General features: G+C 50.2%; 1 pseudogene; it reads right to left on the bottom strand.

The window, feature by feature from the left end:
• Positions 1-3,119: 3,119 nt before the first annotated feature.
• Positions 3,120-15,635, bottom strand: LOC124239844 (cytochrome P450 4A11-like; annotated as a pseudogene).
• Between the last annotated feature and the right edge of the window lie 2,160 nt (positions 15,636-17,795).

Raw genomic sequence — 17,795 nt, 5'->3', positions numbered from 1 at the left:
TGGGGATGCACCATCTGGAGACACATCCTTCCTGCTATTGATGCTTCCCTCCTCAGATGAGGGCCACAGCCCTGGAAGGTTGGCATGGGCCACCTGCTCACTCCTGCAAAGCCCTTTCAAGACCCACACCTCCTTGCCCACCTGAAGCTGGGATGCCGAAGCCCCAGCCAGGCTGTCTCCCCTGCCACCAACCTTCGCCTTGGTCCTGGCCCTGGACAGACCTCTTTCTGCTCAAGTGAAGATAGGGTTTCAGCAGCCATCACCTGGGAGCTGAGCCCAGCAGTCATAATCCCCTCTGGCCCATGGGTGGCGCCCGAGTCTCAGATGTGTCTACTTCCCAGTGTCTTTGGATTATCAGGAGGCCTGTGAGTCAGGACAGGAGGAGGCCATCCTCCCACTTCAATATTAAGGGAAGGAAGCTGCCAAGATGCTCATCAGGGAGGAGCTTGAGCTGAGGCCTTCCGACTCAGGCCTCTTTTGACCAAGACTCCGTAGGGAGCACCGACTCTCTCTGGTGGCAGGAGTCAGTGGGAAATAGAGCTGAGAGCTCCGGAGCCTGAGGGAAGGGGGAGGCTCCCTGTGGGAGGGGAGGACGGAGGCTGGGGACAGGTGAGCTAGTCCTCCCAGCTCTGCAAACACTCCCTGCTGCCTCCTATGATCCCAGGCGTTTTTGTGCACGTGTGTGTGCACAGTGTGATGTGAGAGGGGCACACGCAGGGATGGCTGCACAGCAGTGTCTCTATGTGTGCTGGCGGGGGTATGCACATGCGTGTAAACTCATCCTGGGTTTTTCCCCTTGCCTGGAGCGAGAAGGGTCCCTTCTTGGTCACTCTCTTCATCTCCTGTGGAATCCTGTGGTTAGAGCTCGTGTCCATGGCCTGCTGCCCAGAATTCCAGGTTCCTGTTGCCTTGTACTCTCTGACATGGTCGGTGGAGCCCTTCTGCAGCACCTGATGCCAGGGCCTTGCCGACCTTCCTCTCCAGACCTCTCCCAACTTAATTTCATGCCTCAACCCCTGGTCAAGCGCTGAGTGTCCAGCCTTCTTCTCAGAGCAGGGCTGAACTAGCCCAGTGACCTAGGAGGGCAAGGGACTTGGAGGGAGGTCCTGGCTCCAGGCACTGACTGGGGGAGGAGCCCCTTCCTGGAGGCAGAACATGGCATCACAGCACAGGCAGAGGCTGCAGGGAGCTCTATCTATAGCATCCCAGCCCCTGGGCTGGGAAAGGCAGGGGATGAGAGGGGAGAAGACCTGTGTGCAGGACCAGCAAGAGAGCAGGGCTGGCTTGAGAGAGGCCGGTGGAGGAGTGCAAAGGGACCTGGTGCAGGGTCAAGGCCCAGGGTCAGGAGTGAAAGCAGGGAACAACTTGCTTTAACTATCCTCACTTAGCTGTCTGCAAAAGAAGTTAGATAATGCATTCCTAAAGCCCAGCCTCCAGGTAACATCTCTGATGCTTGGGTCACCATGGTAATGTGTGCTTAAGTTTTCAGGAACTGAGAGTTGACTCCTTGTCCAGTTCAGGCCTGTTAAGACCACTGACTCATCAACTTTGCCTGGGTGGATGACTGATAGGTGGCCCTTTGACATCAGGGGCTTGAAAATTCCACCCTCAGATAGTGTTGACGCCATCGTTTTGTGAAGACGTGTCCTACGGAGAGTCATGAAGCTTGACTACACTTGTGCAGATCATCAATTACTTCATGTCTCCTTACCGCCAATCCTCTATCCCCACACTTCAGACTTCGCTGCCCCATTTATCCTGTAAATATTCCTAATCCCCAATTTTGGGGAGGTGGATTTGAGGCTTGTTTCCCATTTCCTTGCTTGGCCGCCGTGGGAATAAACCCTTTCTCTACTGCGACCTCGTCTTGGTGACTGGCATTTCATGTGGCGGGTAAAACGAACCTGAATCAGTATCAGGAGGACCAGTCCCCACACAGTCTGCCATTGTGACGGGGTTGAAGAAGCCCCTCCTCCCTGAGGGTGGCTGACCAGAGACGCAGGGGACTGTCAAGGGGCTGTCCTGTGGGGGAGGTGCCACGGCTGTTTGCTGCTTGGGATATGATATCCTCTCCCTCCAGTCAACCCATCTACCCCCATGGGCTCCTCCCAGTTCCTCCTGGACAGACGCCCACGCTGTGGCCTCTGAGACGATGGGACACTACTGGCCCTGCAGGGGTCCTGGCACCACAGAGCAGAGATTACCTTCCTTCCTTGTCTCCTCTGTCTTCCCTCCCCTTCTCTTTCTCTTCTCTTCATTCATCTCCTTCCAAGGGAGGACAACACTCCATGCAACACTGTGAACTTTATTGCAGAGCATGGGAAAGAAGGAGCGGGTATGTGAATGACAAACGGGTAGACAGTTGACACATGAAGAGATTGAGAGCACAGAGCGATTATAGTTACACAGGGAAATGCAGACTGAATACTGGCTCCCATGGTGTCCACGTCCTAATCCCAGGACCCTGTCACTTTGTCCTGTATTATCTGAGTGGGGCCTGTGTAATCACAAAGGTCCACATAAAGAAGAAAGCCGGGTAAAGACAGAAGCAGAGACACGTTTGAAGATGCTGCTGGATTTGAATATGGAGGGGGCTCCAGGAGCCAAGAATGCAAGGAATTCAGCTCTAGCTGATGGAAAGTCAAAGAGAGCTTTTCTCTCCTGAGATCCCTGGAGGTCCGGTGGCCCGGCCAACACCTTGGCTCTGGACCAGCAAAGCCATTTCAGACTTCTGACTCTAGACTGTAAGAGAAGAAATTTACATTGTTTTAAGTTATTACGACTGCAGTAGATTAGTATTTACAGCAAAGGAAAACAATAAAGGGACAGACAGGTGGACAGAAAGGGAAATACAGGGAGAGGGCAGACAGGCTGGAGGACAAGCAGGTGAGAAGGAGTTAAGTGACAGTCAGAGCTGCAGGTGAGTCAGAGACAGACAGACAAACAGTAGGGAGCCTGGAGAAGGATGAGAGAGAGAAGAGTGACAGTCTGATGGGCAAGAGGCAGGAGATCAGGTGGCCTGGCAGGTGGGCAGAGAGAAAGCAGGAAGTGGGCAGACAGGCAGTGGTAGGAGAGAGTGACAGGAAAACAGGATGGACGCAGGGGACCCTCAGAGCCCATCATTGTCCCCACAAGGGTTAGAGGAGCTTCCTGAGATGCAGGTGGAACCCATTCTTGGACTTCAACACGATTCTTGGAATGGGAACAGGAACTCTGGATGGATATGGTGACAGCTCAAAGCGGAGCAGGGTCAGGGCCACGGCCACCTTCAGCTCGTTCATGGCAAACTGCTTCCCGATGCAGTTCCCGGGCCAGGGAGGGGAAGCAAAGTGAGAAGTGGGCTCAAACTCAGTTTGGAGTTGGGCAGGCATTGACCACTGAGCCCTAGCCAGGAACAGGGCATTCGGGGCCCTCTTGCATGTGGCCCAGCCTCCATCCCATCCTTCCAGGTCACACACCTCTACCCCAAGCTTTGGTTTGCATTCTCCACTTGGCCCCTGTCAAAGCCTACTTCTCCCCCAGGACTAGCTCCTAAGCGCTACCTCTGCTCTCAGCAGGCCTGAAATCCCGGTAGGTGAGGGTCAGCGCTCTAGTCACCAGTCAAGTCAAGCGAATCACTGAAAAGTTAATTATTAGTTTGCTCACTCCCTCCACAAGCAGTTTCTGATTTCACGACATGGAGGCCAGGTCAGGGCAAGGTAGGGGGCGGGATGGTTCACATTCTCAGACCCTCACGCTGTAGGGAGACACACAAGGACCCAGATCCTCAGAGAAAGGACAAGTTGGAGTTGTGTAAGGACATCAGAATGGCAGCAGGGAGCTGCCTCTAGGGGCCACGCATTAGCAACCCTCAGCCTGTCTTACCATCTGCCTCCCAATTAATGGTCCAGACCCCTGCCTCCCCCTCATCCCTTCAGTCAACCAGCTTCTCTAGCCTTCCAGTCTAGTCCAGAAATGTCCCTCCTTGCCATCCGTCAGTCTCCTCATCTGGGCTTTTCTGTCTGCCTGCCTCCCTTCCTTCTACAGCGAAGCCACAGCCCAGCTCACTCCTGTGCCTCCATCACAGGAAGGACTTGTCCAAATTCCTCAGCTGGCACCAAAGCCCTCTATGGGTCACTGCCTCACTCACCTCTTACCTGTCCAGCTCCACTTCCTAGCTCAGCTCTTGTTGAGATCGCTGAGAATGCCTCCCTCCACCTCTGCCTGCCACATGCTTAAGGCTAAGTCCAATGACAGCTGCCCTCACCCCTCTGCTGGCTCTACCTCTTCTTCTCCAAACCTGTGAGGCGCTATGAGTGTTTTACTCAAGGACATATCACTGTCCTGTGCCCAGGACAGTGTTAGGAATACAGAGCAATTCAACTATCTGCTTAACAAGTGAATGAGTAAAAGAAAGAAAGAATGAATGAATGAATGCTATGTGTCTTGAGTAGCCCAAGTCTATGAGGAAGGACCCAGTGCTGGGTGAAACCAAATGCTAGAGCCAATTTCTGGAAGTACAGCTAGCTTAAAGCCTGTTCTGTGAACATTGATCCACCATTTGAAGAATTCACAGAATTATGGATTCAGAAAAATCTTGTTTCTAGTAACAACTTACAATGTTTGTAGAAGTTCCTGATTCACCAGACGATTTCAGCAGCACTGGAGGATTTTCACAGCAGTCGCTCTGGAGTGGACTCATCCAGTCCAACAGCTGTCTCGAGTGTGCTCTAGATTTTACACACCAGGAAGCTTTCGAAGGTGTGTGTCATACACGGAATAGTGGGTCTTCTCTCAAAAGCAGTTGATGTCCTCATTGTTGTGCTTTATGCCAACATTGGACCTTGTAGACTCTGGGAATATAGTATACAGATCCCATGTCATGTAAAGAATTTTTCCAACTGGAAAATTTGTCATGGTTATGTGAATATTAATATGCAGTCAAATTTTATTGGGATAAACTGCAAAAGCAGAGAAGACACAGGATAACCAGGACCCAGGATTGAGAAGCAAGAAAGAATTGGGGGCTTACTTTTTGGAGCAACTCAAATGACAACTCATGTTTATCGGGTGCCATCCATGAGCCCTTGGGGGATATGCATTAACTCATTCAATCCTCACATCCACCCTCCAGGAAAGGCTCTCATAGCCCCATTGTTCATATGAGGCACCTGAGCCTCAGAGACACACGCGGCTGCGAGACTTTCTGTCAATGGCTACTGTAACCTTCCATGTATGTGGCTGAACAGTCAGGACAAAGAAGGGCCTGGAAATCCCAAGACACACAAACATCACTGAGACATTGAATGGCGGATCAGAGAATTAAGTAGAAAAGTCCCTGAGCCGGACTGCGAATGTGGGAAGAGAGAAATCAGCTGTTAAGATTACTGATAATTGACAAACTCAGACATCTGAATTTTAATTTTCATGAAAATTCTAATTCTAAAAAGCCATACTCCTATAGTGTGGAAAACCCCAGAATACACTGAACTTTGGAACAGCCACTGTCACTGACTGTGGCAGCCACTGGGAAAGTCAGTGGGTCAAAGTCCCTGTGGTGTGCCCAGAAATGCCACTTTTCTTTTGTGCAGAGACACACACCTCCTTCCCAACACACTGACATACAGGGGCATAATGCAGACGCCAATATGAACACAAGAGGTCACAAACATCGGCTGTGCACCCAGTGACACTCTTCCCTCAAGTATTGGACGTGTCACCTTGATCCTCCTGAGAAGGGCAGGAAAGCGTGGCTGTGTTGAGCAGGACTCAGTACAAACCGGGAAGGACCAAACACCTGCAGAGAGAGCACCAGGACCAGGACAGGTGGGGTAAAGTCCCTCCTTCCAATCCATGAGGTGACAGGATTGCCTGAGTGAGAGTGGGAGGAGGTGTTGGTCTGGAGAGATCACCCCATCCCTTCCTCCCCCGCCCATCATACCTCTGGGTTTGGCCACACCTCCGGGTTGTAGTGAAAGGCATAAAAGGAGAGCATGACCGCGACTCCTGTGGGGCAGAAGGAGAAGAGAGCAGACTGATCATACACAAGGGGCGGGTCCCTGTCCCTGTGGCAGGAGGGGGCATATGCATGCAGGAAAGACCTGAGGGCCACTTCTCATCAATCTGAGTGGAATGAGCCTGCTGCAAGAGAGGTGGGGTGGATACGGCAAAGCTCATGTGCACAGATTAGGAGGAGATAACCAGGACCCAGGATTGAGAAGCAAGAAAGAATTGGGGGCTTACTTTTTGGAGCAACTCAAATGACAACTCATGTTTATCAGGTGCCATCCATGAGCCCTTGGGGGATATGCATTAACTCATTCAATCCTCACATCCACCCTCCAGGAAAGGCTCTCATAGCCCCATTGTTCATATGAGGCACCTGAGCCTCAGAGAGACTGAGCAACTTGCCTGTGATAACCCAGCTAGGATGTGGCAGGGCCGGGCTTCCAACCCAATGGGAGGTGAGCCAGAGGGTTGTCTCCAACTGTGGCAGGGGTCTCAGATCTTGTAGTCCGCTACTCTCTGCCAGCAAACTGTGGGGTCCTCAGAGACTGGAGCATCTGATCCATGACAGTGGATTCCCTGATCTCCCTCATTTGCCTACACCCCAAGAAAAGAACCACATCTCCCCTGACCCCTGCTTGATTGTCTCTCCAGCCCTCGTATCTCAGGGAATTAGAATTTTAGGGCTAATTCCCGAGCCCACATTCAGAGGCTAGCATTTGTTTACTGGGCTTTTACTGGTCTCAAGCTCTGTGCCAAGAACTTCATACACCTCATCCTAACTACAAAGTAAGTATTGATGTTCTTCAGAGGAAAACAAGACCCAGAGAGGTTCAGAGCTGTTCTGGGACACATAGATTTATGACCTCCATTGTGGCGTTCTTGCAGTGCTCTGGTTAGTGAATGTGATGAAATTCATAACTCTGCGTAATGAGCGTCCATCGGGGAAGGTAAGGGGCTTGCTGAGCTCTCTGCCAATGCTTGGTACTGGTGGATAGAGTCACAGTGCCTCCTTGATGCACATGGTTGTGTCGGGCATCTGGTCCAGGTGGTCCCTGAAACCAAAGCCCATCCTGAAGGGCAGGCAGGGTCTGGGCAGACCAGGGGCTTCTCTAGCTGAGTGGGCAGGGCTCTCCCATCTCTTGAGCACTCACCAGCTGATGGAGGCGCCATCCCCCAGGAGGCTCTGGATCTCCTCCCGGAACCTCTGCTGATGCTCGGGGTGCGTGACCAGAGCATAGAGGATCCAGGAGATGCCACTGGCTATGGTGTCGTGGCCCTCGAACATGAACATGTCCACCTCAGCATGGAGGTCCGCATCAGACACACTGCTCCCATTCTCCATCTGAGGAAGGCACGGCAAGAGTGCAGGGTCTGCCCCACGTTCTGTGCTCCTGGGCAAAGCCTCAGGCCTCTCCTACACACACTCACTCTGGCAGTGAGGAGGATGTCCAGGAAATCCAAGTGCCTCTTCTTCCTGACCTTCTCCAGCTCTCCCTCCTTCTGCAGGTGAGCCTTCCTCAGGTTTATCACTCATTCTGTGGCAGAACAGTGGTTCTAAGGAAGAGCTGAGAGCTCTGGGTTCCCAGATACGGCAACCCACAGCAGCCCCATCAGCCCCCTGCCCCAATCTGGGTGCCAGGTGGGTCAGGATGAGTGTAAGAGTGGGTATGCATGTAAGGGGTGAGAGCTCTTGCACCTTCTGGTTGCAGGTCAGAAATCCCGTTAATAGCACAGCTCATGGAAGCTCAACTTGAATGCTTCCAAGCAAAGAGTTCACTTAATCATCACCTATGTGATGCACAGCACCTGGACCCTGACATTACCAGGTCGGTTCCCAATGCCTGCACCAGGGAAGTACACAGCACGAGTGTGTCTCAGCTCTTGAAGGGGAACCAGGGGGCCTGGCTCTACCTGAGGAGTCAATGCCAGTCCCTTTGAAATGTGCCTGATGAAGGAGGGGAGTAGCCCAGGGAGCAGGAGCCAAAACATGTGTGTTGATGGGCTAGCTGGCAGGCCCGGTGGTTCCAGTGGCCATCAGGGGTCAGTCTGTAGATGATGTCATTCTGGTAGAAGACATTCCTCAAGCGGAAAAAAGCCAGACTCTTCCGGTCCTCAACGGCCTGGGTGTAGGATTGCAAATCTCTAAAGGGAGAGGATGCAGGTGAGACTACAGTGGAGGGAGGCCTCTGACTTGGTGGTGGAGTGGATCTATGGGTGTAGGAGTCCTTAATCAGTGGGGACAGGACACTGAGGCATTGGTCATTGTCATCTCACAGCGCTTGAGACCCTCAGTCCCTCATTATAAGTGGTGTGGTCAGCCAGCCTTCTATCTGTGCCAGGGCTCACCGATCCATGGCTGAGTCAAGGTTTGGTCTAGCTGGAATTTGAATTTGTCTGGAACTGTGGGCAGAATCTTGCTTCGTGTAGAGGTGAACATCTAAGTTGTCCCACTTGCTACTCAGGTAAGTCCACACCAGTAGGTAAGAAAGAAGACCCTCCAGCTGAAGGGCAATCACTGACCTGTCTGTGTGGATGCTGCCCTGGTGGCTGAAGGTACACTTCATGATGGTGTCCAGGGTCATCAAGAAGATGTGCCCAAAGATCTCCAGATGTGAGCCCTGGCTGAGGAGCTCCTCCCATTTGTCCTGTGGTGGGAGGGAGACATTCATTCTACTCTCTCCCCTGGGAGACTCATGATGACAAGGCCATACTCTCTCACTCTCTCTCCAGATACACTGTTTGGAAGCCCTCACTTTCCAGAACAGACGCATTAGAGCAAATTAAGAATGTAAGGCAAATGTTTGTAACATGCGGCCTATTTTGTCAGAAAGTTTTACTATACACCTAAACATTTCTATCATAATAGTCTGAGTTAGTTTCGAATTTTAAGAACAAGTTATGATGATAACTGACTTTGGCAGACCAGAAAACATTGTCTTTAAGGAGACAAAGGGGAAAACTTCACTCTCATGGGGCTGAGCTAGACATAAGGGACAGGAGAAGTCGGAATTTAGGGAGCACAGATGGCAAGGCAAGAAAAATCCTAGGGGATAGTACTGGGGCTCCAAGGGAGTGACACCAGGGACTTCAATTCCTTTCATTCATCAAATGTTAACTGAACACAGTTGGTGAGAAATCAGAGTCCTGATTGGAAGTGAGGTCATGGCAGGTCCTTGCTCTGAAAATATAATCCTGGTCTCCATTTCCCTCCATGGAGTGGCTCAAAACCTTGCAGAAGCCCTGGGCCCCAGTCAGAGCCCACCTGAGTGACATCCTGGCTTGTCCACCCCACCACTGAATGTAGCACTGCTCAGGTTAGCCACAGTCAGGTTGTCCTGCTGTCCAGAGGAATGACCCTTGCTCTAGCCTACCAGGATGAATTTTTGCAGGTGAGAGAAGAGCGTACCATGTATCCACCATGGCCCGCCTTTCCTAGAATAATGAGCAAAATGTGGATCCAAGCTGCAACCTGGATACTCCCCTGTCCAATACACTTTTGGGGAGCCCTGTCTCATAATGTTATTCTAGGTGCCTGTGTCCGATGGATGTCTGAGGGACACATGTGTTTGGACTGGCCCCTGTGAGTTTTGCTGTGTGTGAGCATGTGCAGGTGACAGAGGGATGGGCTTACCAGCATCACTCGGACAGATTCGGCCATGAGACCCACGTAGGGCTTAAGGATGTTATAGTGGAAGGCTGGGGTCAGCATCCGCCGGTGCTGGAACCACGTCTGCCCATTCAACAGGAGCAAACCATACCCTTGGCCACAGATGAGTGTGTGGGGGTGGGAAATAGCATAAGAGCAAGGGCTGGGACAACTTGGGAGGAACCAAAGGTATCAGAAGAAGGCCCATCATCGACAAAGGCAGGAAAGTCTAGTATATTACAGGAATGAGGATTTCCCCAAATGGCTGGCACATAGGAAGTGATTATGAAAGCTGTGAGATAAAGGTTGGAAAAAAGTAGGTGGCATGTCAGAGAAGGACTTCAGTAAAAGTCGGGCTGAGACCATGGTGAAGACTGAGAAGTGATGTGGAGGAAGCTGAGCTTTGGGAGAGCTCTCACCACCATTAGGAAGAGGGAGGGTCTTGTTACAAGAAGAGAAATGAGGCTTGATCCAGAGATGAGGGTCGTGACCTGGTGGCCAGGCACCTGTTGTTCTCCGTGAGCACAATAGAGAGCTCTTGGCAAACCGAGCTGGCAGGTGGACCACAGTCCTAGTTAGATGTACTTACCAATCCAGGGAGCTAGGAATCTGTAGGTACCAAGAGACTTTGGGTCTGAAAGGTAAGGAAGGACATTATTGGAAGCTGCAGGGGACCAAACAACACTGGCAGCTCTTAGGAGCCTGCTTTAGTCCAGACCATGGGCTGCCACCATTCCTGATGATTACCAACTGCCAGTTTATCTTAACCACTGCCCATCTGCTTCCCCTCCTTGACTCTCTGTCCTGATAGTCAGTGGGCTCAGGAAGGCAGACTCAGTGTCCCAGCAGCAAGGCACCCACAGGACTAGAATGTTGAATCTGCAAGAAACACTAACTCTGTCCTCAGTGCCAAAGAAAATACAGAAGGTATTTCTTGCAATTGGTGGTGGCTTAGCCATCCCATGAGCCAGGACAGGCAACAGTTAGAGATGCCAAACCCAAGTCAGTGTGCAAAGGAAATTGTCTTTCGTTCTGAGGCAATTTACATAACAGATCATCTCCATTTGGTTAAAAAGGAAAGAAAGAAAGAAAAGAAATAAGAAATTCAGTCCCACACAGCTCCCTAAGCCTTCAGTTTATGTAAACAGTGTTGGCCTTAGGCTGGCTTCTGGCTGGAGGGTAGTTGGAAGAGGGTCAGGTATTGATGGCTGAACTGCCAGTCTCTTCTGGAATTTCACAGACCCAGGGGCATGGACCCAAGAGGGAAGAGCTGCCCCAGCTGGGGTGTGGGTTTTGCTCTCACCTGATCTCCCCAGGATCACCTTCATGTAGTCAGGGTCATAGACCATGAAGAGAACCTTGCTTCCCCATAACCAGCGAAGAGAGGCACGCGGGAATTTCTCTACCCTTTTCAGAAGCTCTGGTAGTTCTTGGCCCTTTTGGAACTGTCACCAAGGGAAACACAAACCAATAAAATCTTTCTCTTTAGGTCCAGTGCTTGGAGTGGTGGTGAAGAGCAGGACGGCAACACAGAGATATTTCTGGATGTATCAGCAGTGATTAGGAGTTTGGAACCATTTCTGATGAACTGAGCTCTGATCAGGTTTCTTGTTCTCTCACCAAGACTTGGCCTAAGGCCTGATTCTGGCTTCTGGTTGGGCCATCTCTGGGCCCTCACTCAGAACTGCCTCGAGAAACTTACCCAGAGCAGTCGCTTGATAAATGCCCAGTAACGCACTCCATGGTGTACAAAACTTTGCACAGACTTATATTAGAGCTATTGGTTGAGTTGTGACCCCTTCAAATTCATGAGTTGAAGTCCTAACTTCCAGTATCTCAGAATATGACTTTATTTGGAGATAGGATCTTTACAGGGTAATCTAGTTGAAGTGAGGTCATTAGGCTCAGCCTTTACGCAATATGACTGGTGGCTTTATAAAAAAGGGGAAATTGGGACACAGAGACAGTCAATCATCAAGAGAAGATGATGTGAATAGATGTGGAGAAGATACTAATTTACTAGCAAAGGAGAGAGCCTGCAACAGATGCCTTCCTCACAGCCTGCAGAAGGAACCAACTGTACCAATATCTCGGTTTGGACATCTAATCTCCAGAACTGTAAGACATTAATTTCTGTTGTTTTATCCACCCAGTTCTCTGTACTTTGTTATGGCAGCCCTAGGAAACTAGAACAATTATGTACTGCTCAGGGCAAACTTGTGTCCAGTGATCCTGTGTCACTGAAGAAAGAGGAAACCCATGTTGAAGGACATGCCATGGAGCTGCATTGCAACCCAAGCCTACCGACCCCAAGGTGTCCTTACCCCTGATTGCTAAGGCTCCCTGGATGTCTTTATTATCATATTCCAACTCAGTGTTCTCATCTATGTGTACCATGTTGGCAAACTTACCTTTAATACCTGTATCTCTGCTTTCTTAGAGCCAGCATAGAGCACAGTTCATAGGAATTATGCCTTATATTTCAAAGAAGGAATTAGTGCATGAAGGATTGAATGAGTACATGTAGGATAGTGATTGAGTGAGTCTTGACTAAAATTCTTGTTACAAGTGACAGAATAGTCTTGAGCTAATGTAAGACAAAGAAAAAGGACAACAAAGAAGGCTGAGGACCCAGGGATGTCTCAGGGAGCCCAAGGGTAAGGGTCAGCCAGTATGGAAGGGGCAGATCCAGGGACCGGAGAGCTGCCAGGACTGAGTCTTTCATTCTTTCTCTCTGTACACTCATGCATTCATTCTCTCAGCAAATGTTTATGGAGGCTCTACCTTGTCCTAGACACATTTCATCAAGCTGGTGATACAGCCACAAATAAACACACAATTGTCCCTGTCCTGTGGATCTGGATCCCTGTGGTGGAGAAGGGCAGTTCTATCCTTCTGCGGTTGGGGCTTTACCATTCTACCACATGTCGTGTCTGAGTGGCCCTGGGAATCCTATTCTGAGAATCTGATTGTAATATCACGGCTGAGGGGTCCACTTCCTGCAATCAACTGTGCCTGGGGTTTAATAGTGCTTTCACGGGCACATCTTTTGTGGGGAAAGAGATCACAGAGTAGGTGAGCCGAGCAGACATCCCCAAATGTTTCCACTACAGTGAATGAAAAAATACATGAATGAGTAGGTGAGTAAATGGATTCTCTCATTCATTTATTTGATAACAGTGTATGGAGAACTTACTTTGGGTCAATTGCTGTCCTCATTGCTAGAGATTCAACAGTGAACAACTCAAGTCCCTGCTACCATGGAGCTTATGTTCTAGTGGGGGTGGGGGTGGGGCAGACAATCCTGCCCTTAACTGAGAAGCATCTTGCTTGAATGACTTCGGAAGGCCTCTCTGTGGTCCAGGTCATGTCCATCATTGGTGCTGCCCTTCTCCTTGGATGCAGTACAGGGACTGACCAGTGGGAGCCTCTTACTACCCCAGCTATGTTACCTGGTCCTCTAGGATCCCCTCATACTGACCCAGAAGAGACCTGGGGATACTTTTCAGCACAGCAGCATGCCTTCTTTCTGATTGCTTGGTGCTCAAGCCAGTAAGCCTCCTGGAAACCCTGCTTGTGGGCACTGTCACAAGCTCACTTAGGGGACACCAAGGAGCTAAACTGTGTTCTGCCTATCCATTCTCCTCTCGGGGCCAGTCTGGAGCCCACTGATCTGTCAGCCCTCTTGTCAATAGCTGGGGCTGCCATCCGTCCCTGAGCAGGTCTGGCCAGAGCCAGTCGAGACTCTTATAGAGGAGATCGTGCCCATGGTGGCAGTGGTGGTAACCCTGTAGGTAAATACTTGTGTCCATCTGGGCTCCAGGATGGGGCCACTCAGGGCAGGTGGTGTTCCACTTGAGCTGTCCTCACCTGCCTGCTCCTGGGAACTGGAGCCACAGAGGAATTTCCCCAAAGGGAGGTGCAAGGAGAGTAGGTAGACGGGAAATAATGAGGCCACACAGGCCATCACCAGGAAGGAGGACTCAGGGAAAGATGGAACTCATTGGGGCTATTTGGATCCTAAAGTTGTGAGTCTCTTTTTCATAGTTCCTGCTGGATTTTGCCCCTATTTAACGCAGTGAGTTTGTGAAGGCTACAAAATGCTTTCTCTTCACAGGCATTGATATTATTTAAAATCATACAAATTAGAGTGACTGTAACTGTGGCCCTTGTTGGTGCCAGGCCCATTTCAAGATTATAGGAACTCACATGAGTGCTATCAGTATCATCATCACCCCCAATTTACAGATGAGGAAACCGAGACATAGAGCGGGTATTCAAAGTATGTAGCAGAGCTGCGATGTGAATCTAGGTGGTTGGAAAAAAGAGCCCATATGTTGAACTGCCTCAACTTGTCACTTGACATCTGGCCTGAAAGATTAGTTTCAACCTAATTACATGTGGCATTCTAATTCCAGACTCAGCAATAACAGAGGTATTGAATAAACGGAAATCTCAGACAGATTTATAAGAGCAAGAAAACTTGGCTGCAATATCTGTCAGGCCAGCAGAAGGTGAGAGGTGATTCAGCAGCAGGAGGGTGCCATCTGTGTCCTGAAAAAGTCACTGGAAGAATTTTTAGCGGCCTCTTATCTGAAATCCTAGCTCAGAAATGTGACAACTGCATCAACAAAAGGTCACAATTTCTCCAATTTAAGAAAGCATCTGGAGTCATCAGTTCAACAATTTGCATGAACAGACTGTGCTTTGGCTGTCTCTCTGTGGCTGATATAATAGTTCTTGTCTTGGCTCCCCTCTGTTGATCATCACTTGGTCTCCTTCCCTGAGGAGAAAGAAACCTCAGCTCTCTATAACACCCCACCTCCTAAGGCTTGTTCAGTCCACAAACCCTTGGTAAGCCCCTCACCTGGAGACCCGTAACCTTGCTCTGCACCCTCTCCCCTCAGGGATCAGTGCTAACAGAGCTGCCTGGGGAGGCACTGTCTCTCACCCATCCTGCAGGCTGCTCCATCTTCTGTCTCTCCACACACCTGGGTTGAAGATCCCCATGTGTCAGGCTCTGTGCTGGGTACTGGGGCACAGGAAGGGGGACAACATCCTCAACCCCAAGGAGCTCACAGTACAGGGGTTTGAGGATGAGAGCTGGGAGGCAAACAGACTCTGTTTAGTGGTGCCACTCAACTGTCAGTACTCCTTACCTGGAACCATCGTGGAACCCTCCTCGCTCACATGTTCCAGTGACTTGCCAAGATTTTAGCACTGAAATCACCAGTCTAGAAAATCCCTCAGTCTCAGGCACATCGAGCTTGTTGGCCCCTTACACCTGACATGACCCCCCAGATCAGCAGGTGAGCCTTTCTTCCTGGGACATGACACTTTCTTAGATTCCTGTCTGTCCTCTCCACAGACAGTGAACCCCACAGGGCAGGGACCCATAGAGTGACGTCTGTGTCCCCAGGCAAGCTCAGGGCCAAGCAGAGAGGTTGGAGTTGAGTGACTGGGGGAGAGAAGCATCTAGAAGCCTGTTCTTTGAGAATAGCTGAGGCTGCTCAGCCTGGTAAGAGGAGAGATTCAGGAACAGTCATTTTCCTAAAGTGCAGGGCTGTCAGGTCAGCCTGCAGATCTACCTAAGGAAGGGGTGTCTGACAGACCTGAGAACACCGGCACAGGCTCCTTGTGAGGGAGTGAGCTCCCTGGACTGGGATGAGGAGCAGAGACCTGAGAGGGAAACTGGGTTTTCCCAGGGGACACATGCTCATCACACAACATGGCTTTGTCAGATGGATGTGCAGACCAGGCTCTCAGAGCCCTGGCCCTCTCCACCCTCCCACGCCCTCCTTCCTACCTCCCAGCTGTGCCCTTAGAGCCAGTGGGAAGGAGGGCACGGGAACTCCTGGAAGGCTTTGAGCAGCCACCGTCTGCGCAGGTAGAGCTGGGCTGCCTTGAGCAGCAGCAGAACCAGGCCGAGCAGGGAGGCCACTTGCAGGAGCCCAGAAACACTGCCCAAGGGTCTGGGGGGCCTAAGCCCAGAGACACTCATGGTGCAGAGGTTTGTGGAGTCCTGACTTGCCTGACTTTTGCTGACCTCCTCTGCGCACCCCAGCCCAAGTCAGTCAGGAGAAAATTGTCCCACGCACCTGTGGTGAGGGCGAAGGGTGAGGTCAGAGCTTAGACCTGGGCCACCGTTGTTGATTAACTATGGAGGATCCATCTTGGGAAACTGGGAGAAAAGCTTTCTCAGCTGACGATGATAATGGCTCAGTACATATCAACATTCCACTCATCAGTTTCCTACACAAACACTTAATGTGCACCTACTATGTGCCAGGCAGGACAGTAGGTGCTGGGACACAGCTGCAATCAAAAACAGACCAACTCTGACTTCAAAGAATCCACGCTCAAATTTACAAATGTGCCAGCACCTTGTCAGGGTTTTAGCACTGAAATCACCAGTCTAGAAAATCCCTCAGTTCAGTAGATGTGGTTGGTTTGTTTATGATCCCCATTTCAGAGATGAAAACTAGTTACGGAGAGGCAAAATGATGGGGCTGCAGGAAAACAGTCAGGCAGAGCCCCAGCTGGGACTAGAACACTTCTCTGTTGGACTCCAAAGTGGCCTGTCTCTGTTGACTGCAGTTTTCCCTGGCATTTGTCCCACTCCACTCCTCAGTGGTGACCCAGGGCAACTGTGCCAGTGGATAGAGCACTGGCCTTAGACTCAGGAGGCTCAGCCCCAGGTTAGGCTCACTATGTGGAAGCCAGCAACTTAAACTCTCTGGGCCTCAGTTTCTCCTTTTGTTTGGGGGGATAATAATCCCATTCCTAAGTACATCCCAGGAGTGCTCATGTGTTCATTCATTCATTCATTCACTCAGCAAATATTTTTTGAACAAACAGTCTAGGTAAAGGCAGAAAACTAACTTAGAACAATAAAATATGCAAGGCCTACACTAGAGGAAAGAATAGTGAACTGAGGCCACGCAGGGAAGGAAAACTGAAAAACAGGAATGGGTTCTTGACAGATGTATAGGAGTTCATTAAGTGCAGAGTGTTAGAGAGAGAGCTGAGAACTGAAAAAGTCATGGAGATCATATGTAAAAGAGCAAGGGATGGGGACAAGTTAATCTTCAAGTCTCTCACCCTCATGTTTTTCCAGATTATCAAGTTCAAGGTCACATTCAAGGCCCATAATTCAGAAGGTAAAACACAATATATTTCAGGAAGAATTCCTTGAAGGCAGCCTTGCAAGTGGCCATTTCCTCCTGACCTGCTCCCTCACCCATCTAACCTCTTACTCCCAACACCCTATTCCTTTTCCCTGCCTCATGACAGGTTATTCATCACACAATCCATGGGGCCAGAGTTCTTTTCTTTCTCCCCTAGGTCCAAGGCTCCTGTCCAAAACCCAGGCCACGTAAACAATTACATCCATTCCTGTCACTCTTCCCCTAGTTCTGTGGTTACTTTCCCTCCCTACCCCTACCCCAGCCACAGGGATTCTTGGACCCTGACTCTTTCCCTACTTGATTCAGCACGAGCTTTTCACCCACAGCACATGGGGCAGTAGTGGAGAGAGCTTTGGAGTTAGAGAGCCTGGCTCTGAATTCTGGTTGTAACTCTTTCTTTCCCTTCCTGATTTCTCAGTTTCTTCTGTATATTTGGGCTCATAAAAGTTGGTAGAAGGTAACAATCAGAAGGCACTTGCTGTATTCAAGGCACTGAGCAAAGAACTTTATATGTTTTCTCCCACAACAATGCTACACAACAGGTTTTTAAAAAATCCCCAAATCTGGGTGAGGAAGCAGAGGCCCAAAGAGGTTTGCTGCTCGCCCAGGGTCTTACAAGAAGTGGAGCCAGGATTCCGGGCAGTCTGACTCCAGAGACTTTGCTGTTAACTGTTAACGTAGAGAGATGGTTGTTGGGTTGAACCTCCAGTCCATACATGGCGGCGCCTGAGCTTTCCAGGGGGCGTTTCCTGTTTGCTCTGTTTTATCCAGTGTTTCCAAGCAGCAGGAGAGTGTTTCAGGTTGTCAGCTCCACATAGAGCCTTAAATGCGAGCCTCACTATCCAGGGCTGTTGTGAGAAAGCGTCGGGTAAACCATGTGGCTAGATGTAACAGTCATTGAAAATGGTGTTTATAGAGAATTTTTACCGATATGAGGAAAGCTTATAACAAAGTGATCAAAGCAGAATGTGCAA

The sequence above is a fragment of the Equus quagga genome, chromosome 5 (assembly GCF_021613505.1).
Source record: "Equus quagga isolate Etosha38 chromosome 5, UCLA_HA_Equagga_1.0, whole genome shotgun sequence".
In the NCBI taxonomy this organism is placed as follows: domain Eukaryota; kingdom Metazoa; phylum Chordata; class Mammalia; order Perissodactyla; family Equidae; genus Equus; species Equus quagga.
This window is presented reverse-complemented; position numbering and strand designations above follow the sequence as displayed.